General features: G+C 39.2%; 1 protein-coding gene across 3 annotated transcripts in view; it reads left to right on the plus strand.

Moving 5' to 3' along the window:
• LDB1 (LIM domain binding 1) overlaps window positions 1-25,936 on the plus strand; it is a 65,016-nt gene that overhangs the window by 20,941 nt on the left and 18,139 nt on the right. The window contains exon 1 of one of the 3 annotated variants that reach the window (XM_081329816.1): window positions 7,490-7,576. The exons of the other annotated variants lie outside the window; for them this stretch is intronic. The gene's annotated coding sequence lies outside the window, so the exon portion shown is untranslated. Of the gene's footprint in view, window positions 1-7,489; window positions 7,577-25,936 lie in introns of those variants that run through there. 3 annotated transcript variants of the gene reach the window in all.

Here is a 25,936-nt window from a genome sequence, read left to right on the forward strand (position 1 = left end):
CTCTCCTTCGTGCATAAACAGAATTATAAGAAATGTTGGAAAGCAAGGGTAAGGATTTGCTATCAGTCTGATACTTGTTTTGATGTTTTCTGTGGAAATTAGGTTCCAGAACAATCTTGACCTTGCCCTCCTGATACCTTCAAGCCTGAATTCTGTGCATATGGTTTGCAAATTTAAATTTATGCATTCCTTCATCTTTCTCAGTGTACAGTAACCCATTGCTATTCCAATCTTAGCAAGTGGAGAGGGGGCACCTGCAAAAAAAGGCTTGAGTTTCTGAACAGCTGTGTCTCTTATAATAAGAGGAAATACTGTTTGTCTGAGAGTGGCATTGACTGCCACGTGGTTGGATCAATGGCCATAAAACTGTGTCCATGAGATTTATGTCTCCCAGAACAGCACTGCTAGCTGCACAGTGTGCAATAAAAAGCCTGATGAACCAGGACTGAAAAGAAAGCTGCAAGTATAAAAGGGGCTGGGCTAGGCTGGTAAGATAAGATGAGATGAGATGATAAGATAAGATAAGATAAGATAAGATAAGATAAGATAAGATAAGATAAGATAAGATAACCTTACCTTTATTGACATTTTTTACTGTGAGCATGCTGGCCCACATTAAAAATGAAATTCTGTTCCCTCAAAAGAAAGTATATATCTACCCATATACATACATAACACACATATACACATGGTATATACACATATAAATCACTGTCCATTTTGAACACATAGCGTAAGGAGGAAACTTGAGAGTTCAAGAAGTTGATGCTATATGGAACAAAACTCTGAATCTGGATGTTCTGCTTTGGATACCATGAAGCCTCCTCCCAGAAGGTAACAAGGAAAACAGGTTGTGAAGAGGATGTGTAGCCTCATGGTACTGTAGGATTTCTAAATACAGAGTTTGGGGGAAGAATACCTCAGTGCCTCCTACTGGGGACTAAATAGGACTTTTGCCAGCTGCACCCTGATCCATCTCAGCATTCATCCAGTGCATCTTAAATTATTGACCATGGCCAGAATCAGATGGAGTTGCTGCATATCAGTCGGTCTGCATCTAAGTCACATAGCTGCCAGACTGATGTATATCTAGGATGCCTTCACAAAGCTTTCCTCAGCTTAGTAACTGGTTGTTTTAGGCTACGACTTTCAAAATTCCCAACCAGAATGGTGTTTAGTTTTGTAGGCTTGAAATACTAAGAGTTGAAAGCAGCCATATTGAAGAAAGGCTAGAGAATAAGATCTATCCTGGTGCTTGTACAGTACATATTTTCCATTTCCTCTGTGTTGCTTCTAGGATTGAAAACAAAAGAAATAACAGATTTAAGTTTACTTAAACTATAATAGTTGACCAAATTCTTCCAGGTTTAGCCCATCCAGAGTTTCTTTCCTTTTCCCAAATACCTCCAGAAAAAAATTGACATTTGTTTTAGTTATGCTGAAGAGGTGAAAGGAATTCTCTTTTACACAATGACAAATTAGTATGAATCACTATATTTCTAGCTGTGTGCTCTCCCAGAGAAGCCATTTGCCTCATTTATTTCCTAGAGACACGGGGACACACACACACACACACACACACACACACACAGAGAGAGAGAGAGAGAGAGAGAAGTATGTATGTTTGTATGTTGTTGCAACTATTTCATGTGATATCTAGGGTGGAATCTAATCTTGATTCATCTCATCTCTGTCACAGAACCATTGATCAGAAATATTCAGGCTCAGTCCTATAAGTATAGAATATTAATATGCTTCACAGGATTATTTTGATAGCAAATTCAATAAAGCCTATAACAGTTTGCAAATTAGAAATGCCATAGTAACTATAACTTTTGTTTCTAGCATTAGGGGTATTGTAATTTATTTTACTATTTTCTAGTATTTTACCATTTTCAGTTCGAGAAAATCAACCTTGGTGTTTAGATTAATTTGGATATCCTCCTCTTTATGATAGCAATATAAATATGGAAAGGAGAGAGAAAGGGTTTGTAACAAGGTATTTTTTGTAGTATTCTGCATTATATATCAAATTTCTAATATTCTTATAACAAAGAACTGTAAATGTTCACTTTAATTAGGAAGTATGAATTTTGAATAGATACTAGATTAAGAAATACCATCAATACCTCTATGCTGAGGTATTTCATTTCCCTGAATTATCTCATTGGTACTTATCACTACGTAACATTAGAATGACACCAGCTAATTCATGAGGGAAGAGGGATTTTCTTCAGAAAGGTTATTGTAAAAGTTTGTATTGTCATTGTCATCACTGAACTTTAGGTTTATCTGAAAATTTGGATAGTAACTAGTCCGTCTGAGTTTTCCATGGCTCTTCATCATTCTGTCACAAAGTATGCCACCCAGCATTTGGGGAATGATGACTCATGTCTCTGCTATCATAGTGAACCATAATTGGACCCACACGCTTCCCAGTCATCATCACTGCAGCCATAGCAGCTGGTTATGCCAAATGACAGATCCACAATCTCTTGTTGCTGCCAGAAGGAACAGTTTAACCCTGTTGTTATACATCTACTTGTAACAAGTATTTTCTGCAACCCTAAATTGGTAAAAAGACTGCTGCTAGCCTTTTAAATTTGGATCACCTTAACTTTAGAGGGGTTTTTTCTAAAAAAATTACACTGTTTTACATTTCACTTTGTAGCATAGGAGCAGTTGGGGGAATGTCTAATCCTGCCTTTGTTTACTATATTAAAATTCTATGTTCCACTTCATCTGAGAATAAGGTAGCAGCTATGGCTTTTCATCCCAATAAAATGACCTTGATTATTTTCCTAGTCTTCTCTTTTCAGCTTAATTAGCTCTATAGTGAGTTATTTGCAATATCTGAGTATTATGCGGGATACTTAAGTTTATTTTTATATCCTGCCATATGAGATGATCAGCTAGTAGAATTAAGAAGAACATTTTTGAAAACATGTTCTCATAAGATTATGGTGTAAACAAGCATTTACTTTGTTAAGCAATAGGCTTGATGTTTTGGACTCAAACTCCATGGTGCTGACCATTGGGCATCCAGGTTGGGTCTGGAAAGAACTGTAATCTGTATCATCTAGCATCAGGTTGCCTATTTCTGTTGTAATTAATTTCAAAGGCGGTATAGAATGCTGGTGGTGGCGGTTTTTTGATTTGCAGAAAAATAGGATTCAGCTGTCCTTAAGCAAGATAATTAGAATATTAACTATAAGGTAGCATGTTGTGTGAATTTAGTTGATGTCTGAGGTTGAGAGGAGCAGATTTTTTAAATGAATACAGACAGGGTAGATAGTAATTGAATGCAATGTTTTAGACTTTCCTTAGGGTTGATGTGTTTTTAGGAGGTGCAGTGCAGAGACTGTAAAGCGTGCAGGATAATGACACAAAGTAAGTGGTCTATAGTATGTTTATATTTTCTCTTTTTTTTCACCTACGGGGATGTTCTGAATGATATGTTTTATTTTTAAAAATAAGTGAAAGCCATTCTAGGGACTTATACAATCGTTTCATTATCTCTCCAAAATAAACGACATTGTTTTTTGGCACTACACCAGAAAAATCTGATTCATACAGAGGGAGGCAGCAAAATGGAATTTGAGATTATTTTGCCTCTTTTTAATCTAATGCATATGAAACTAGTACTTGTCATGGAATATTAAGCTAGATACACCAATCATGTAAGACTATTTTTATATATTACAGACCCACATTTGTTGATTACTCATGGAGACCAACTGAGTCTTGGAAAATTTGTGATCTGAGTTCTGAAGCTTAGATCTGATAATTAGAACCATCTTTGTTCTATTGTTCCAAAGAGCATAGTCTTATTTGTCCCAGTAGTACTCTGGCCAAATTGTATTTGTGTGCATGAGTGTATGATACAGTATTTCAGCACATAAAATCCAAGATCCAAATCCTTTCATGAAAAAAAACCAAATGTGCAGACTTTTAGTTTTAGCCAAATACAATTGCTCAAAATACATAGAGTAAATTTTCCCGCAGCATTATGTTTTCTTCTTTTATTTTGTTGTTTTGAACTACTGTTTAAAACACCATGTTTGCTAACCCCTAAACTGAAATTATGATATGAGAATATGATAATTTTTGTTTGGTCTCCATTACTTTAAGCTAATCAAGGATGCCTTCCATAATTTGAAGATTTGTCTCATAGGCATGGGGGGGCGGGGAAGAAGCGTGGACAAATGATAAAACTTTCATCAGATTGTCGCTATTCAAACCATATGACTTGTGTCTGACAGTTGGATGCAAGCATGAAAAGAAGGGCTTTTTGTTTTGACATCACTACATGTGACATCTTTTCATTTACTATTTCCTTGTTTGTATTAGATGCCTGTGGTTTGTTTTATTATAGTAAACCTAGAAATACATTAATTTTAAAAAACTCACAATATTTTAAAACAAATGCAAATTGATGCTCTCTTGGTTGTTTTCTTCAGTTGTTTGATTACCAAACTAAGTAACATCATCAGTGCTAGAAAGGAGTGGGATTTGCACTTATTTTATATACTAATGCCTTGCCCTGTCACTGTTAGTGGAAGCGGTCTTGGTGGTTCCTTGGTTACTGATAGCTCATTTCTCTGAGTTAGTAGTTCCTTGTTTACTAGATTGGGTTATTATTTTTGATTGTTGGTCTTCAAGATTAAGACTAGACCAACAATCAAGATGTAAACAATAGCATTATCTACAAGTGTGTGTGTTCTCGCCTTGATGTCTTCAGGATATTTAACAGGAAAAGGTAACCAGTCTATAAGAGCTCACATACATAAATATATAAACAGGTCAACAATTGGGCCTAAAGTTTCAATTACTAAACAAGGCAGTTGTTAAATGAGTTGTGCCTCATTTTACAACCTTTTTTGCCACAGTTGTTAAATGAGTCACTTCAGTTATTAAGTGATCACATGGTTTTTAAGCAAACCTGGCTTCCGCCATTGACTTTGCTTTTCTTGTTGTAGACTAAGTTTGTAATTTGCTTATTGACAATGGCTCTATCTTGTTGGCATCTATATTAGATATGAAGATTTCAAAGCAGAAGCTTTAACCAATGTAATACCCATATTTAACAATAACAATAATAGAGTTGGAAGGAACCTTTGAGGTCTTTAGTCCAACCCCCATTTCAGACAAATGGCTGTCCAATCTCTTCTTAAAAGCCTCCAGTGTTGGAGCACCCAAAACTTCTGGGGGCAAGCTGTTCCATTGATTAATTGTTCTAACTGTGAGGAAATTTCTTCTTAGTTCTAGGTTGCTTCTCTCTTTGATTAGTTTCCATCTGTTGCTTCTTGTCCTGCCTTCAGGTGCTTTGGAGAATAGCTTGATTCCCTCTTCTTTGTGGCAACCCCTGAGATTTTGGAACACTGTTATCATGTCACCCTAATCCAGACATGTCAAACACAAGGCCCGGGGGCCGGATCCGGCCCGTGAAGTGGTTTCATGCGGCCCGCGAAGCCATCCTGGAAACAGTGAGGGAACGGCCCCCACTGCCTTGGCCCTGGCCCAGAGACCCTCCTCCTGCCAGAGACCCTCAGATCTGTCCCACTCCTGCCCAGACCCCCATAGGCACCTTTGATGCGAACGATGTAGAGCTGGCCACGCCCACCCAGTAGGCCATACGCACTCTGGCCACGCCCACCCAGTAGGCCACGCCCACCCTGGCCACACCCACCCGGCCCCCTGAGGGCAACCACAATGCTGATGCGGCCCTCAATGAAATTGAGTTTGACACCCCTGCCCTAATCCTTCTCTTCACCTATTTCACCTGCTTTATTTCTATATCATTACAGGCTAAATAGGAAGTCTACAAATTGTAGTCTAAAAATAATCTTGAGGATACCATCTTGGGAAAAGCAGTTCTCGGAGTCTCCTATTGGTAGTATATATGAAAATTGGCAATTCAATCTCTAGCTCTAAAAGTCAATTGCAAAGTTGAGTCTAGTGCAGGGCAAATCCTACGACTAAATAGTGTACAGCAATAATCTCAGGATACATATCAGATTTGGGGGAAATAGCAGGGACCTTATCTGTTGAGGTAGTTTCTTTTATATTCCTTGCCCTTTATTGGAAGACAGAGCTATATAAGCTATATAAAACTTCATATATAAAGAACTCATGCAATCCCATATGTGGGACTCCTGATATGGAACCATTAAATGATCTTAAAATTTTGTTAGCATATTAATATCCAATCTGTGTATAACTGGATAAAATTATGATTTTCTGTTGCTGTTATGCATGCTTCTGGCTCATTCTACACCTCAAACATCCACACATAAAGGATCTAGGGTGATCAGATAGATACGAGTTTGCCACAATTCTCTCTCCCCTCAGTTTTTTATAGAATTAAGTTTCTATTTTTATATTGGTAATGAATGACCCTACCAATTTCATCATGGCTTTCATCATGTTTTCTTCGAAGTAATTCCCATTAAATTCAGAGGGATTTGCTAGCTAGTACATATTCTTCTGATTGCGGTAGATTTTGTGTGGGGTTTTTTTTTTTGTATGAAGCTTCCTAGTACAAATGTAGTCTTGAACAAATACGTCTCACTCCTTTTCCCCACCCTTGTAACTGAGTCAATACTGGCTTTATTTCTGCAGATATATAGCACAAGAGAGCAACCCAGACATGGCAAAGTTCTGTTTCCTTCGTAGCATTTTCAGACGCCACAATAAAACACACACTCTGAAGCTTTCCCATCCTCCTTGGATCACGGGTTGGTTTTTTTTTGTGGGGGTGGTGGTGGAGCGAGAGAACAGTCCGAGAATTTCTTCCAAGGTGGGGAAGCTCGGGCTCTTTTAGTTGCAAGATCTGTTTTTGCAAGGCCGCCGTGCGTACTTTTACAACAGGAAGCTTTTCCCCTTTCAAGGGCTGGCATCACCTCCTGCCCTTGCCTTCTCTCCTCTGGTCTTTCCGCTGCGTTGTCTCCCTTCCGCCTTGGGGATTTACCTCTTTCCGTCGGACACCGTCTCTCTCCCTTTTGTTTTTCTCAGCCTTGGCATAGCAGATCCCTCCCTCGTTCCTGCGATCAGAGCAGCCCCCGGAGCGGGGGAGAGAAATGGGAGGAGGGAGGGAGGTCCTCCTCCTTGGGTAGCTTCTGGGCCTCTTTCTGAAAGGCACTGGGAGGTGTGTGTGTCTGTGTGTGTCTGTGTGTGCGTGCGCGCGTGTACGCGAGGGCGAGCGAGCGAGTGTGCAATAGCAGAGTCTCCTCCATACCCCAACAGAGGGCCTGAGACAGCAGCAGCAGCAGCCATTGTTCAGGGAAAACCTGGCAAACAAAGGACGGGCTTCCTCCTTTCCACCGAAGCCTTCCTGTTTCCTCCGGCTGCCATTCGCATAGCTAGGCCTCTCGGCGGTCCCCCTCACTCCGCTCCTGCCTCGTCCAGTTGCAGCTCGGCTTTTCCCTTCTATTGTTTTCATTTCGAACTTTTCTCTCCCCAATGGCTGGGTTGGAGTAAAGCGCCCGCGGGCAGAGATGTTCTGAGTTGCCGTCCTGCCTTCTCCCACCTTTTCCCTGCCCCGCCACATCTGCACCGCTCCGGCACTTCTCCTCAGGTAAGCCTCTGGGTTTGGAAGGATGCGGAGTCCCGGGGTGCTTGGAATGGTCGGGGGTCGTGGCTGCACTTTCCAATGGCTTCTCCCCAGCAATGGATCTCTTGCTGCTGTAGCAGTTGGTCCCCGATCCGTGTGAGGATTTGCAAGTAGCTGTGCAAGAGAGAAAGGCAACAGGAGGCTCAAGCAAATGCTGAAAGATTTCGGATTAATGGGTTTGGATTGGATCTAGATATATATGTGTGGGTTCTGTCCTGTGCTCTGTGTGTATGTGTTTGTGTGTGAGAGAGAGTGATCTTTTGGTAGAGAATTTGCTATTTCCGATCTTACGCATTTTAGATTCTTTTCATCCTCTTGAATTGGTGGGTATGGATGAAAGTTCTTCTCTCAGAAGATAGTTGTAAGTTGGGAAGAGGGAAGTGAAATACAGGAAGGACATGGAATATAACTTTATATTGGGAGTCTTTTGGATGTGGATACTCTGTTTTGGAGGAATGGGACTGAAAAACCAGGAACAAACTTTACAAGTTCCCAATCGAGGTGTGTAGTTCATCAGTGGGCTGAATGCGATGGCTGGCCAATAGGCAACAAGGTGGGGCTTGACCCTGCAACTTCTAGAGTTCTTGATGACTTTCAAACAGGAAAGGCAGGTTCCCGGTATCCTAAAAAGAAATCCACCTTAGATGTGAGCAGTATAGCAATCACAAACTGTAGTGAGGTAGCTCTGTTTATCTGGAGAGAGCTCCATTTCACATTGTCAGTCTATTCTTGCAACCATTTCTACAAGTCTCAGACCCTTTCCCCTCACTTCCCTGTTTTTTTTTCTTTGTAAATAAGACATCTCTCTACTTGGCTGAGGTTGCAGGTTTTTCCAGTTCCCAGACTATTTCACCCAGGTAGAAGAACAGGACTGGTTGGTGATAAAATGGAGTTTGTATCTTAAATGAGTGTGTGTTGGCATTGCTGCCAGATTATACAGAGGGGCCTTCTTAACCAAGTCTCACACTTTGCTGAACTTGCTTCATCATTTCTAGATTTGAAACAAATGGCCCCATATTTTTATGCTTATAACAGACACAACTCTTGGGGAAAATAATGAAGAGCATTGTCAGCAATTCTGTTTAATATCCTTGAATCTGAATATAGTTTTTAACACTGAAGAAATTATTTAATGGGTTGAAATGTATATTAAGTGTGGTTGGAAGGCAGTTCCTTGTATCTTGATTTATTCATTTACAGAAACCTTGCCATGTTAGAAACATGCTTGCTTGGAGATTATTATATATTAACTAATTTTGAACATTAGAGCCTACTGGTTACTTAGGCCATGGTATTGAGCATTGATATAGTATTAAAATGAGATTACAATGATAGTTTTATCTAGGCTTAAACAAAAGTTATGTTAGTTGCATATTGAATTGGTAGTATCAAAGTTCTAACCTAAATGATCTAACATAATATTGCTAACACTTATTGTAGTGTATATGTTGCTGGAGCTAAACTTTGAAATAATATAGAATCTGCATATCCACATTTTACCTGAAAGCACCAATAGTCTACTTGGTGTGCATAGGCAAGATTACAGAACTCATAGGATTTAAGGCATGGCAGAGTGGAATGAAATTTCTGCACACCTTTCAGCTTGATGTTAAGGAAACAGCAAGAAGGCTGATAGATGAATTTGCGAAATGCTTAGAGTAGACCTTACCCATATATACATATCTATTATGAAAAATTGGGGAATACGTATTCTTAGAAGATTTGGTGACTTGTTACAGTTACCTAAGGAGTCTTTTCTCATATGAATTGTTAGTCTCACTATATGATGATAGATGCAGTGTTGGAAAGCAATAATATCTCAGAGGCACGGTGTCAGTATTCATTCTAATGCAGTCAACAATGGATCCAGCAGAGTGTTCTAATATGTCAATAAAAGTCAGTTTGGAGTTTTAACAAAGCAGGGTGTCCACTACTTCATAATGCTAGAACTTTGGGATCATCCAGTGAAACTGAATTGTAAGAAATTCTAGTCAAAACGAAGGAAGTACTGCTTCAAACAGCACATGATTGAAGTGGAATTTGCTATTACAAGATGTAAGATATAACTTCTCATAGACAGTTTGAAAAAGTTAGGTAAGCTACTTACCTACTCTCTAGTACTAGAGAGACTAAAATGGGGATAATGCTGTTGGCAGCATGTTCTGTTTGTGGGCTCTTCCAGAGCAATTTGTGGGCCTCTGTGAAGATAGAATGCTGGGCTAGATAAATCTTTTAACTGATCCAGTGTGATTTTTATTTTTAGGTAAGGCAGTATTATTAATCTGTTTAGCACCTTGATATGGAGGAATAATTTCTAGTAGTTGTACTTACTGCTGCTTAATTCTCTCAACTTATTATCATTTAGGAATATGTTTAGGAAAACCAACAGAGAGACATGCATTATGGTATATAATTTCTTTTCTAGAGGTAACAGTGCAGGAGCTGACAATGTCTTTACTGATTAATCTAGCCTTTTGGGTAGTTACGATGTTAAAGAGTCAAGATTGTAAAGAAAGGAGGGAGGGAGCAAGAAGTGTAATAAGATGGGAAATGTTTTCCATTTTTTAAAAGGTAAGGATCACTTGTTAGGCTTCTTATTTCCCTGCTTTATTGCGGATGATAATTACAAGTTACTTCAGGATCTCCTTACAATGGAAACATATCCTTTATTTGAATGTTGGTGGAGAGTGGAAAATAGTTGAGTTTCTTAACATCATTACATTGGTCCTGTGGAGATTTACTAGAAATAAATCTTGTGGTATTCAATCGGACATAGGCTGCAACTTTAAGCATAGTTATATAAAGCATTACATTTTTGCAGAGAAAGTTAGGATGAAAGCTTTAGGACAGACATGTCAAACTCGTATTGGGAAGGTTTTGCCATTGCCGGCAATGGGCTGGGCGTGGCTTCCGTGTGGCACATCAGGGCCGCGGGCCAGCAGTTTGACACCACTGCTTTAGGACATTACAACAGATAGTAAGAATATTTAAAATTGGACATATTATTTACAGGAAGGTTAGACTGTAGTTTGATTTGATCTTGATTCAGATGTGAATTCCGATTTTGTCTCTGTATACCCCTGTACACATCTGTATATGGTATATATTTTGTCTCTGTATACCCATATACAGACAAGAAACAATGGTTGGAAACTAATCAAAGAGAGAATTAAAGAGAAACTTCCTAACAGTGAAAACAATCAACCAGTGGAACAGCTTGCCTTCAGAAGTTGTAGGTGCTTCATCACTGGAGATTTTTAAGAGAAGACTGGAGAGCCACCTGTCTGAAATGTATAGGGTCTCTTGCTTGAGCAGGGGGTTGGACTAGAAGACCTCCAAGGTCCCTTCCAGCTCTATTCTGATTAATATCTATACGAATAAAGCTTAGTGAAAAGGAGGCAAAACAGAACAATTTGTGATTAGGTTGGAGGCAGTAGGTTTTCAGGAAAAGTTTTATCTTTTGCCCCTGCTTAATGCAGATTTGTTTGGTAGCTTTTGGAAACTATTCTAATGGATATTGGCCCTTGACATTAAATTTAAATCTGTCACTTTCTTTTTTAAATACAGTGGTAGTACCAACCTTTGGGACTGGTGGTTACACAACAGTCTGCTGATCAACTGACAAATATCATTCAAAGAGTACACAGTGAAAGAATTATACAGTCTGAAGAGAAACCTGAGTTTCCAGCTATACAGAAGAAAATGCTCCATTAATTAAATCAGCCATTTCCTTCAGTGGTACTTAAAGGCAGATTACGTAAGGGTTAATTTATTTGGAAAATAGGATACTTTTGGAAAGAATAGAAAAATGATGATACTATGCACTGTTTAAATGGAGCTGTTCTAGCCTTCTGTGGCTGAATATGTAACCTTTTATATTTTACTCTGCTGGCAGGTAATTAGGCCTTCTTCAGGTTTTATATTGGAAGGATAAAAACCACCAGCATTTTTGGTTTGCGATTATTAGCCAGATGTTTTCCAATTATTTTAAAATGGTAAAGATATACAGAACTAGAACTTTGTGAGGTTAGACTTAGAGTACCTTGTCAACAACCCAAATTCTGAGCATGTGATCTCAGGAACACCACAACAGTCATGAGTTCAAGAACAGATCATAAGTCAATTTTTCAGTGCTTTGGTAACTTCAAATAATCATTAAACAAATGATTGTAACACTAGCTGTAGGAAATTATTGCTAAGGACATTGATTTGTGCTTTAGATTGTAAGCCGCCCTGAGTCTTCAGAGAAGGGTGGGATATAAATGGGATTAAAAAAAATATAGCTTTATAATCCTATGAATTTTTACATGAGTGAAAGCTCAATTGAATTTAATGTCTTTACTGTGGTAGGATATATAATTCAGCAGAAAACTTTCCCCCATCACAATTTTGCCTTATTGCATGATGCAGCAGTATCGTAATTAGGATGTAGTATCAAATCTAAAATAATACAAATTATTGTAAGATTTACATAATAGAAGTTTTTGGAGTTTTTTTTAAGTATACTACCATATGTTTTGTAGAACTTACAGTTCTGTGTAAGACAGAGGTCCCCAACCTTTTGGGCACCATGGACCGGTTACGTAGAGAGACGTTTTTCCACGGACCAGAGGGTGCGTGGTTTTGTGTGCTGCCTGCATCCTGCAGATGGGGCTTTGCTTGTTTGTGCGGACCAGTTGCTGGTATGCCACGGCCTGGTCCACGGACCAGGGGTTGGGGACCCCTGGTGTAAGAGACCAAATGATACATATTGATTATTATTCTTGAATGCCTAAACTCCATCTATGGGTAGCAGGAGGCATAAATATCCTAATGCTAGACAAAGGGTTGGGATTCCAAAATGTTGTCAGTCAAACCCATGACAAGACCATGCCTAATTATATCTTTGCAAACAGAATTCTGAAAGACCTCAGTGGTTGTTTAGCAATCATAGAAATGTTGAGTTGGAACCTTTTGCATTTGAAATTACATTCTGGTTTCCATTTGTTTCTTTTACAATTACTTAAATAAATATTACCATACTGTAGACTCTTAAATTCAGAACTATTTTATTAAACGAAAAAGGTTGATAAGAAATAGTGATATAACAGAAGGGTTGTTAGGTAATGTTCATCTTTTTGCTGGTGCCACAAAAGTTTGTAATAGACTAGATGTTCCTGGGGATATTTGTACCATAGAAAATGATTTGGCATTGCTGGAAAATTGGTCAAAAATGTCAAATGCATTTCCTTGTTTCTAAATGTAAGATAATGCATTTGGGGGGAAAACCGTCTGGCAGGCTACAGTATTAGAACTACAGTGTTAGAACAACAGAAGAAAAGGATTTAGGTGTGTGCTTATAACAGATGACTACAAAATGAGTAAACAGTGTGGCCAGGCAGCTGTGAAGGCAAACAGAATTCTGGGGATGCATCACTAGATGCATCACCAGGAAAAAGGAGGTCTTAATCCTGCTATGTAGTGTTTTAATCAGTTCCCATTTGGAATACAGTGTCCGTTTCTGGAGACCTCACTTAAAAAAAGATATTGATAAGATTGAGTGAGTCCAGAGACGTGTAACACAAATGGTGCAAGGTCTGAGGGACAGAACATATCAGGAGAGATTGGAGGACCTGAGTATGTACAGCCTGGAGGACAGAAGAGAAGGGAGAGGAACATGACTGAAACCTGTGAATAAAGTTCTAGAAGGCAATATTAAGCAAAAATCAAAAACACGGGACATAACCTCAAACTGACAGGAGGGAAGTTCAAAAGTAATGTTAGAAAGTATTATTTCATAGCAAGAGTAGTGGAAGCTTGTAACCAGCTTCCAGCAGAGGTAGTGTGTCAAGTCATCAGTAATGGAGTTTAAACATACTTGGGATAAATTCATGTCCATCATCCAACAAAAATAAAATAAAATAAAAATATAAAATATTTTTTTGTTTCTAAATACTGTACATAGAAAAAATAAAAAATAATAAAATTTAGGAATTTTCATTCCTTTATCACTCAGAGATTTATTGACACTAGGACTGGATCACTGAAACTTTGTAACATGTTCAGCACTTAATTCTAGCTACTTTTTTGAAATAATAGTTTCTCTATGTTGATAATTGGTGCCATGATAGTAAGCAGGGTATCCCAGATCCTTGGAAAGGACTCAATAGGTGGATAAAAATGCCAAATCCAGTCGGAACACCTGGCTGACAATAATAATAATAATAATAATAATAATAATAATAATAATAATAATAATAATAATAATAAAAAAACATCATCTGAAATAGAATTGCTGCTGAACACTGTCCGTATATATAACCAAGATATTGCAATGGAGTTTGGCTTGGACAGATGTGCCACACTTACTCTCAAACAAGGAAAAATAGTGAAAACTGAAGGAATAAAGATGTCCCACGAAAATAACATTAAGAGTCTGAATGAGGAAGATTACTACAAATACTTGGGTATCCTTCAAGCTGACAACATCAAGCACACTGAAGTCAAGAAAAAGATTAGAGGTGAATACATCAAGAGAGTGAAGAAGATCTTATAGTCCAAACTCAATGGAGGAAATACCATGAAGGCAATCAACACCTGGGCAATTCCAGTCATTAGATACACAGCTGGCATAGTGGTCTGGACTGAAGCAGAACTAAAAGCAATGGATAGGAAGACCAGAAAAATAATGACAATGAATCATGCCTTTCATCCACACAGTGACAGACTCTATCTACCAAGGCAAATAGGTGGACGTGGAATGCTGCAAGTACATCAGATGGTTGAAGAAGAAAAAATGGCTTTGGAAGAATATCTGAAGGACAATGAAGATGCACTGAAATTAGTATATCAGGAAGGATTACTGACTACTGGAGAGACCAAACTGGCCTACAAGAAAGACCAAATGAAGAACAGAATAAGGCATGGGAAGACAAAGCACTACATGGTGAGTACGTTAAAAAAATTTGCTGGGAAAGCAGATAATAACAAGACCTGGCAATGGCTAAGAGCAGGAAAGTTGAAGAAAGAGACCGAGGGACTAATTCTGGCTGCACAAGACCAAGCCTTAAGGACAAATGCATATAAAGTCAAAATTGAGAAGACAGTAAGTGCCGCCTATGCAAAAAAACTGAAGAAACAGTGGACCACCTGGTAAGCTGCTGCAAGAAGATAGCACAGACTACAAGCAGCGGCATGACAAAATAGCAACAATGGTGCATTGGAAGATATGCAAGAAATATCATTTGCCTGTAAGCAAGAACTGATGGGATCATAAAATAGAGAAAGTCATAGAAAATGATAAAGTTAAACTGCTCTGGGACTTCAGAATTCAAACAGACAAACACCTGCAACATAATAAAGCCCTAATAAGCACGCATATACATAGAATGAAGGCTATTGCTAAGCACATTGGTTTGTGCTTAAATTGTAAGCCACCCTGAGTCTTCGGAGAAGGGCGGGATATAAATGGGATTAAAATAAAAAATAAAATAAAATAAATAATAAATACCCCAGACTTAACAATTGTCGATAAGAAAGACAAAAATGTCTGGATAGGGGACATGGCAGTGCCTGGAGACAGCAGAATAGACGAGAAATAACTGGAGAAGATAACAAAATAGAAAGACCTACAAATAGAAATAGAAAGGCTGTGGCAAAGGCAAGCAAGGGTAGTATCAATAGTAATAGGCGCCTTGGGTGCAATCCCAAAACAACTGGAGTACCACTTGAACACCATTGGCATTGATAAATTTGCCATTACCATCAAACATCCACAACTGCCTATCCCAGGTCCTTGGTAAGGACTCGATAGGTAGACAGAAATGCCAAATCCAGTCTGAACATCTGGCTGACTGTGCGATGATCAATAATAATAATAATAATACAAGTAGTCCTCGACTTAACAAGAATTCATTTAGTGATCGTTCAAAGTGACAACAGGACTGAAAAAAGTGACTCATGTTTCACAGTTATGACCATTGCAGCATTCCCATGGTCATGCGATTAAAATTTAGATGCTTGGCAATTGACTCATATTTATGACTGTTGTAATGTCCTAGAGTCATGCAATCACCTTTTGCAAACTTCTGACATCAAAGTGAGTGGGGAAAGCCAGATTCATTTAACAATCATGTTACTAACTTAACAACTGCAGGGATTCACTTAACAAATGTGGCAAGAAAGGTTGTAAAATGGGGCGAAACTCAACATCTTGCACAGCAACAGAAAATTTTGGGCTCAATTGTCGTAAGTTGAGGACTACACGTAAAAAATAATAAAAATTAGGGAGATGGGTGGTGTAAAGGTAAAGGTGCTAGTCGTTTCCGACTCTAGCTCATCTCCGTTTCAAAGCCGAAGAGCCAGCGTTTTTCCGAGGACATCTCCATGGTCATGTGGCCGGCAATATACAGCATGCAGGGATGCTTTCATTATTAGTGAGCAAATGCAATAATAAATCCAAGATATTTACTTTGGCAGTTACTTTAAATTGTATTGTTAGGAACAACAGTAGACTGTAATAAAGCAAAAACAGTAGCATCATGTTTTTGTGGTTCTATCCACCTCCATTCTGAGTGGAGTTGTATAAAAACATAGTTGTGGAAAGTTACTAGCTGTAAAGTAAAAAATCAGTGGGGGGGATATAATGGATTAAGGGACAGTGATACAGTCAGTAGTCAGTGATACACATGTAATTTTTTTTTAATATTATACCTTATATAATAACTTATAATATTAAGTAATTTGACATTGTGCTCTCCTAAGCATTTGTTCCTAACAATACAATTTAAAGTAACTGTCAAGTAAATATCTTGTATTGGATTTATTATTGCAGTTGCTTACTAATAATGAAAGCATCCCTGCATGCTGTATATTGGTGGTAAAGGCTCATTGTAATGAAAATTAATTGTATTTCAACATCCTTTAAAAATGTTTAGCGAGATTCTCAGTCATCCAGGTCATGGTTGTCCCAGAGGTGCTTTTCCAAGAGGCAACTGGACTTTCTTGTTTTTCTTTGAAAACGTTTTTCACTTCTCATCCAAGAAGCTCCTTCAGCTCTGATGGATGGTGGGGAATGGAAGGATTTATATTCATTGCAGACAGCTGGTCATTTGCATTCTTTTAGAGAGTTGTCGAGGCCACTGAAGATGACAGCATATGGAATGACAAAGAAGAAAATAAACAAAGCAATGTTGTCATTCCATACATTGCAGGTTTATCTAAAAGGAGGATCTTCAGCCAGCACAACATACATCCACACTTTGAACCCAAGAATACACTAAGGCAGAAACTTGTCCATGCCAAGAATAAAACACCCAGACACAACTGAGCAACCTGTATAAGCAGTACAATGCAGTGAGACATCTGCAGATCTGTACATTGGGGAAACAAAACAGCCACTTCATTAATGGATGGCACAACAGGAGAACAAACCCAACAGGACAAGATTCAGCAGTCCATCTGCATTTAAAAGACAAAGGCCATTCTTTTGAGGACAGCAAAGTCCACATTTTAGATAGAGAGGACCACTGGTTTGAAAGAGGGGTCAAAGAGGCCATGTATGTCAAAATTGAACAGCCCTCTCTCGACAGAGGGGGAGGGATGCAACATCATCTATCTCCAGTCTACAACACAGTCCTTTCAGCAGTTCCAAGAAGGCTCCACAACCTGGGAAGTACAACACTGTCCAGAGTCAAAGATGAAATATCATCTGGGTGTTTGGGTGGGGGTGGGGGCAAAAATCCAGAGCCTCTCCATCTTGCCAGAGTTGAGTCAAAGCTGGTTCCTCCCCAACCAGAGTCTTAAAGCCTACAGGTACTTGGCCAACAGAACCACAGTATCACCAGCTAGGTGTAGAGATAAATAATTAGGTATGGGAGGCCAGCCCCCATACTGGCTGATTTCCCCCAGCAGTTTCATGTACATGTTAAGGGAAGGCAAAAGGCTTGAGCCCTAAAAAATCCCACATTGCAGGGACCTAGTGTTTGACTTTCTTCTACCAACACCAACTGGAACTGGCCACAGAGGAAGGAGAAGAATCACTGTAACACAATGCCTCAAACTCCCAACCCCTGAAGCCGATACAGAAGGATACCATGGTCAGCGGTTCTGAAAGCTGCTGAGAGATCCAGGAGAGCTAGAATAGTTGAACCACTCTCATCCTGAGCTCTCCAAAGAGCACTGACAATTGTGACCAATGCCATTTCAGTGCTGTGTCCTTGCCTGAACCCAGACTGAAAAGAGCCCAGATAATCTGTTTCAACCAAGGCCCTTTGTTGCTGTGCACCAACTACGGTACCTTCTCACAACCTTTCCTAAAAAAGAAAGGTTGGAAGCTGGATGAAAGGTGTCTTTTGTGATGTCCAAGAGTGGCCTTTTGAGAAAGGGGCAACCTCCCCACCTCTTTCAGGGTAGTCAGCAGCCACAACCACCATGCAAAGAGTCTTCACTAGACAAGATGGGTGACACATAATCCGATAGATAGATAGATAGATAGATAGATAGATAGATAGATAGATAGATAGATAAGGAAGGAAGGAAGGAAGGAAGGAAGGAAGGAAGGAAGGAAGGAAGGAAGGAAGGCATCTTACCACTTGGATCCAACCACATGCTACCTCCTGGGATACCTTAGCCAATCAGGAGAGGAATGGGTCTAGGTGGCCGAGCTCAAGCCCCAAGGATCCTGTCCACTTCCTCAAGAGTAGAAGGTTTGAACAATCTAGAAAATAACAAAAAGCACCAATTTCAGAGGTTTTTTTTATAAGCTTGTAATGTTAAAAGTTAAAATTAATAATGGTAGAATCCTTTTGCTTTGATCTTGGAATAGAATATAATGGACAGCTTCCATGATAATTTGGCCCCAAGTTATTTTAGATTTTGAATTTTTTTTCCTTTTCTCTTCTAGAACCTATACAGAATTAATGCCAATTCCAGAGCTATTTGTGATCACAGTGATTTCCTTCTACAGTATAGAAATGCAAACAAAAGTGCCTGGTATATTTGCTTAAGTCACTTAAACTACTTTGCTTATAATTCTTATTCTTAAATTGACTTTTCCTAAAATACCACAAGTTAGATGCTACAGATAAGGCCATATGATCTGATATTCTCCTTTCAGAGCAAGCTGGAATGGCAAGTGAAGTGCAGCAAAGTGAACAGGTGAAAAACTACAATTCTGTTGATTATTTCCAACATATGGTTCAATCTCAACATGGAATTCAGATTATGCATAAATTTTTAACCTGAATGTTTTAATTGGGACAGCAACTTCCCCTTTTCTGTTTCTTTCAGATATTGCAAAGATTTAACTGATTTCTTTGTGAACCTTAATAGCACTTTTCCATATTTCTTGGTGCAGTATTTGCTGAATGGGAATAGGCAGATAATAAATTGGTTTACTAAATAAATAAAAATCGTTCCGTTCCGTTTGTCCTGGGGCTATGCTACTACTGTCATTTCTAGTTGTTAAGGCAATTTTTTTTATCTGATCTATGTAAACACTATCCCATCTTTACCTTTCCTCAAGTGAATCACAACCAGTTTTACAATTCACTTTTATCCAGCTAAACCTTGTTTCACATTAACAGCTGATAATATCTGGTCACATAACTGATAACTGATAATATAGATTTATCCTATATTATATGTCTTTCTAGATTATCTGGCTGGGTTCTAGTTTTAGATTATCTTTTTAGAGGATCTCTGTATGTTCTGATCTTATGGCACTGCTGTGTTATATTGTTAATCAGAGAAGATATATCTGCCTCATTATAATTATTGCAAATTATGACAATCACAAAATATTATTGATTAACTGCTGTGCAGACCCAAGTTCATCCTTTGACCATAATTGGTTTCATGAATTTGTAGTAGCTGGGGTGTTGAACTTGATTAGTGAAGAATGTGGGACTAAATTGCACTTAAATCCCTTTTGCAATTGGGAAAAGGTGGTCTTTGGATTATGCTGTTTCAGAATATCTCTACTTGTAAAAAAATAGATAAAGATTTTCTTTTTGATATTATAACTATCCATACAAATGGAATTTTAATCAGGAAGCATTCCAAATTGGAATCACTATAACATAGTCCAGGGGTAGGCAACCTAAAACACTCAAAGAGCCACTTAGACCCGTTTCCCACCGAAAAGAAAACACTGGGAGCCGCAAAACCCTTTTCGCATCTAAAATGAAGATAACACTGCATATATTGTCTTTTACCTTTATGCTATGTATAAAAAAACTATAGTGTGCTGCATTTATGAAATCAGTGAACTGCTACAAAGAAAACAAATTTTTATTTCTGCATGTAACAAAAGCACTTTGAACTCCAAAAAAAAAAGTCGCTGGGTCGAAGGTTACTTTCAAATAAAATAATCAAAAGTCTATTTGAGTCCTCCTCGTATTTATGAAATAAAAAGCCGGTACAAACTATAAAAACTACAAACAGAAAAATAGAAAAGAAAAAAATTGGGGGGGAGAAAAAGACAGGAGAAAGAAGGAAAAAAACCCTTTCTCCTTCATTCCAATAGGTAAAAACAATTTTGGTAGCTTATTTATCATATTTAAATACAGCATAATTATCCCCATATCTCATCTCTTAAAAGTCCAGTAAGGACAACCACATATATTCATATTTTCTCTCCCTCCCTCCCTCTCTCTCTTTCTGCCCTTGGTCTTCCAGTTTGTGTGTGTGTGCGCGCGCAAGAGAGACAGAGAGAGGCACTTGCGCTTCCTTTCTCTCTCTCTCTCTCTCTCTCTCTCTCTCTCTCTCTCTCTCTCTCTCTCTCTCTCTCTCCCTCCCTCCCTCCCTCCCTCCCTCCCTCCCTGCCCTTGGTCTGCCAGTCCTCTTCCCCCACTTAGTGTGTTTGTGTGGTGTGTGTGTGTGTGTGTGTGTGAGTGAGAGGCGCTTGCGCTTCCCTTCTCTCCCTCTCTTTCCCTCCCTCTCCCCCCCTCCCTCTTTCCAATCTGCTGCCTTCACGCTGTTCTTGGACAAGCTGATACAACTTCTCAGAGGACAGCGTGAGTTACACACACACACACAGAGAGAGAGAGAGAGAGAGAGAGAAGGGAAGTGCAAGTGCCCCTCTCTGTCTCTGTCTCTCTGCAAACGGAGCCGCAGGAAAAGGCTGAAAGAGCCACATGCTGCTCCAGAGCCGCGGGTTGCCGACCCATGACATAGTCTAATGCAGGGGTGTCAAACTCGCAATGTTACATGACGTGTTGTGATGTACCGCGACTTTTTTGCCATTGCTGGCAATGGGGTGGGCGCGGTTTTGCTATGATGCATCCGGCCCGCAGACGGGCAGTTTGACATGCCTGGTCTAATGTATCACGCATTTTGTAACTTTTCTCTCTTATTTTCTATTGAAAGGTTTCTTTCAATCTCCACATTTGTATCTAATCCACTAATATTGATACGTTGGAATTCAGTATATTGTATTACTTAATAAACTCAATCTGTCCATATGTAATTCACCTCATATTTAATGATTTTAATACTGTCAGCATCATCTGAAATAGTAGTTTGGAGACAATGTATATATCCAAGTCATAGAAACATTTAAAAGACAGGGAAAAAGTTTTGTTGCCAAAATATTTCCTCTGTGTACTGTATTTGCTGTGGAACTTGACGTTTTGTGTTGTTTTTTTTCTGGGTTTGTGTTACTGTTCTATTTGTTTCGGTTGTATGCGGAATCATATACAGAAATACATGTTTTCTGAATATCTTATCTGTAATTTCAGCCCTATTCCTGCAGTGAGGAACCAGGTACTTTCCTTCACGGTTTGTTGCAGCAGGTGCTTTAGAGAAAAGGTATAGAAGCGGTAGAACTTCACAGTGGCTCAGTGAGGTAATTTGAATACCAGCTGCTACCCATCCAACGCTTGCATAACAAAAGATTTCCATTGAAGTTGTAAACTGCATATGTTAGCCACATGGTTAAAAATATTTTCAGTACACCCAGACATCCCGTTTTCCGTAGATACTTTTGTGCATCTTCAAATCCAGTTGTTTTCTTTGAAAAACAATTTTAAATCAGTATGCATCAGAGTAAAGAGACCGAATAGGTCAATACAGGTAGTCCTCGACATACAACAATTCATTTAGTGACCATTTGAAGTTACAACAGCACTGAAAAAAGTGACTTATGATCATTTTTCACATTTATTGCAGCATCCCCATGGTCATGTGATTTACATTCAGATGCTTGACAGCTGACTCACATTTATGACAGTTGCAGTGTCCCGGAGCTATGTGATCCCCTTTTGTGACCTTCTCACAAGTAAAGTCAATGGGGGGAAACCAGATACACTTCACAACCATGTTATTAATTTAAGAACTGCAGTGATTCACTTAACAAATGTGATAAAAAAACTTGCAAAATGGGGCAAAAGTCACTAACAAATGTCTCACTTAGCAACATAAATTTTGGGCTCAGTTGTGGTCATAAGGTGAGGATGACCTGTATTAACCAAGTTTTGTGTTAGGGGATATTTAAAGTGTTGCCACATGTTAATACAATTTTCATACATTATTTGTAGAGAGAAAAGAAAAGATATGATACTTTCTCCCTGCTATACTACTCTTCTAAATAAATGGAGCCTTTTCTACACAAGGAAACTTTACCTGATTTCGTCTTCTGTTTGTACTTCTGAATCAGTTTCATCTATTTCATCAGTATAATTTTTCTTTGTCTGTTTCCTACATAATGAAGTGTGTACTAACATACAAGAATACAAATCCTTTTTTGAATTGCTGGGGGGGGGGAAACAAATGAAGATGTTGGGTGGTACTTTGGCAATGAATGAAGGAGTATATTTTGATTCTCTGATACAAAAGCCATATTTATGTCCATCAAACCAACATTTTGTTCTTCTAACGGAATTAAGCAGCCTATGACAACCAGATCAATTTAAGTAGTGATGAAGCAAAGAGATTAGAGTTGTTGTGGGTAATCAGTCTCATACAGCCTTTTCCAACCTAATATCTCTGTCAGACCCCAAAACTCCTCATCTGCTCTCTCCTTTCTTCTATCCCTTTGGGGCCTGCCATTCTTGTTGGGGGAGAGGGTGCATGGGGGATTTATAGTGTTAACATGCGCCTTCTCCTTTCTTTGTCTGGCCTCCTCCTTTTGAGAATGGAATGTGTCTCCTTATCTGGGATACAGTTAACAAGGAAAGGAAAGCAGGAGAAGACCTTGAGATGCCTGCCTACCGTGCCAGTTAACCGCACACCAGGCCACCTGTGGATTGGCTGGATTTCAAACAGGCATTATGACTTTGGTGGCAGGGGGCATATATCATTCACTCGGGCCTTCAGCTCTCGCCTTGAATTCCCTGCTATCACTAGTCCCTAATAAAAGTTTCCTTTTGAGACAGTGCCTGTTTCAGGAGTTATGCTTTCTTGAGTGATTAGTTGAAGTGGGTCCTGACAATCTTCCCAATGTGCAGGTTTCAAAATGTTCAGTAATGCCCAGGCAGAGACATTTGGGGAGCTGAAGTTTCCACATTTATAAAGTAAAGGTAAAGGTTCCCCCGCACATGCTCGTTTCCGACTCTAGGGGTCGGTGCTCATCTCCGTTTCAAAGCCGAAGAGCCAGCGCTTGTCCGAGGACGTCTCCGTGGTCATGTGGCCGGCATGACTAGATGCCAAAGGCACACGGAATGCTTTTACCTTCCCACTGTAGTGGTCCCTATTTTTCTACTTGCATTTTTACGTGCTTTTGAACTGTTAGGTTGGCAGAAGCTGGGACGAGTAACAGGCGCTCACTCTGTTACGCGGCACTGGGTATTCGACCCGCCAAACTGCCGACCTTCTGATCGACAGGCTCAGCGTCCTAACCCACTGAGCCACCGCGTCCCTGTTATTTATAAAGTACCACCAAGTTATTGTACTTACAGGATTTAGCAGGCAGGAGGCCAAATGGGGAGGGGGAAACTAAAAAACTTGCAGAAAAGGATGGGAAGCAAATTCATTATATTCACATTTTGGTATGATCTGATACACTTTATACTTCCCAAACTGATTGCAATTAAGGATTGCAAACAAAGGTTGCAATTATTTTTTGCCGTGCTTTTGCTTTTTCAATACAGTTATCTGATCAAATAATACACAGTGAACATAGGATATAGAAAGATACATATTGTGAGAAATACTTTTTAAGTATTGATAAATATACATGAAAATGTGGACCTGCAAAATATATGACTTCAAAAAATAGATGGGATGGATCTTTGGCAGATGAAATATAAATGCCACATGAAACAGCACTATTGCCTATGACGGGTCATATAAACCAGAACCTAGTATTAGCTTTATGAGTGAATACAGCTACGTTTCTTCTGCATATTAAGTAGGAACTCAAATATTTTGGAATGCCAAGTCTTGATGCTGTGAGTTGGCCAGAATAGTTAGGTTGGTCAACCTGGGGTTGCAGTCAGCCTGGCAAGCTCCATTACTCACCCAGCAGCAGATGGTGACTGTCAAGGGATGCTGGGAGGGGAGGAGCAGGTTGGTTGCCTGGTGATTTCTCTTATCTCCACAGCAACGGAAAGGTCACCCAGAAGGTCCTTCATGCTCTCTTTTTCTGTATGAAGCCCAGAGATGTGTTTAAACATGAGTTAGGGGTATGACTGTAATTAAGGCTCTGCTGAGGTGAGGCATATACAATGGGTGAATGGGGTTTATATGTGAGTTTTCAAGCTGTGGAATTTATTTTGGGGATGCCACTCCTGAACCTCTGGGCTCTTTTAAATGTTATAAATTGGAGTTATGCCTTCATGCAAGTAAAATGAAAACTGAATTCAGACTGCTTTATCCTCACACTGAGAATAACCTAGTATTATTCATATATCTAAAAGGGACGCGGTGGCTCAGTGGGTTAGGACGCTGAGCTTGTCGATCAGAAGGTCGGCAGTTTGGCGGGTTGAATCCCGACTGCCGCGTAACAGAGTGAGCGCCTGTTACTCGTCCCAGCTTCTGCCAACCTAGCAGTTCGAAAGCACGTAAAAAATGCAAGTAGAAAAATAGGGACCACTATGGTGGGAAGGTAACAGCGTTCCGTGCGCCTTTGGCGTCTAGTCATGCCGGCCACATGACCACGGAGACGTCCTCGGACAAGCGCTGGCTCTTCGGCTTTGAAACGGAGATGAGCACCGGCCCCTAGAGTCGGAAACGACTAGCACGCATGTGCGGGGGAACCTTTACCTTTTATTCATATATCTATGCCAAAATATAGGTAGTTCTCAACTTATTATCACAGTTAACCCCCAAATGTATGTTGCTAAGTGAGTTTTGGCCCACATTTGTTAAGTAAATCACTGCAGTTGTTCAGTTAGTAATATAGTTGTTAAGTGAATCTGCTTTCCCCATTGATTTTGCTTGTCAGAAGGTTGCAACAGGTGATCACATTACCCTGCAACATTGCAGCAATTGTAGATAAGAGTCAATTGCCAAGCTTCTGAATTTTGATCACATGACTATGGGGATGTTGCCACGGTTGTAAGTCTCTTTTTTCAGTGCTGTTGTAGCTTTGAACAGTCAATAAACAAATTGTTGTAAGTCGAGGACCAGCTGTACATACAAAACATGTATGTTTCTGAATCTATCATTCAAAACTAATGATCTGTCCTATACATAGCAGCCAATAGTTTTATCACAAGAGCATCCCTATATGCATGTTGAATGGGTTTGTGTAAAATTGGGTGAACATGAATTAGTTTCAACCTATAATCCGTGTCATTTTATTATTTAAATAATACACAAACATTGTGTTAATGTTTATGTACATTTCTCATAATGAGTTTAATATACTGTGCTTGTATGTGAATTATACACAAGTGATTTTTTGACATATATGGGTTTGTCTGCATTTTGTCTCTAAATTCATGCTGCTTTATACATGTTTTTTTCTGTCATGTAATTTTGAAAAAAAAAGTGAATTTTGGCATTAGATTGTATATTTGTTTGGATTAAATAGCACTGAATTACAATCCAAATTTCTTGGTTTCCAGAGCAACTGCTATAGAGCAACTATATATTAATTGTAAAGAAGTATATATCTCGGGAATGAGGAGTGTGGGCCACTCTTCAGCTGTTTTATTCATATCATTGCTGGGAAAGTGACCAAAATGAGTGTTTGAAATGCCAGGAATAAATATGCAATTATAGCGTGATTGATCAATTGATTATACACCATCAAATTGGTGACAACTCTTAGCGACTATATGGATTTTCTCCATGAAGAACCCTAACCCAACCTGGTTCTTCAAGTCTTCCAGTGGAAGATCCGTTGCAGCTAAGTTAAGTTCATCCACCTTGCTATTGATCATCTCTTTCTTTTTCCTTCTA

Source organism: Vipera berus, assembly GCF_964194415.1.
Source record: "Vipera berus genome assembly, chromosome: 5".
Lineage (NCBI taxonomy): Eukaryota > Metazoa > Chordata > Lepidosauria > Squamata > Viperidae > Vipera > Vipera berus.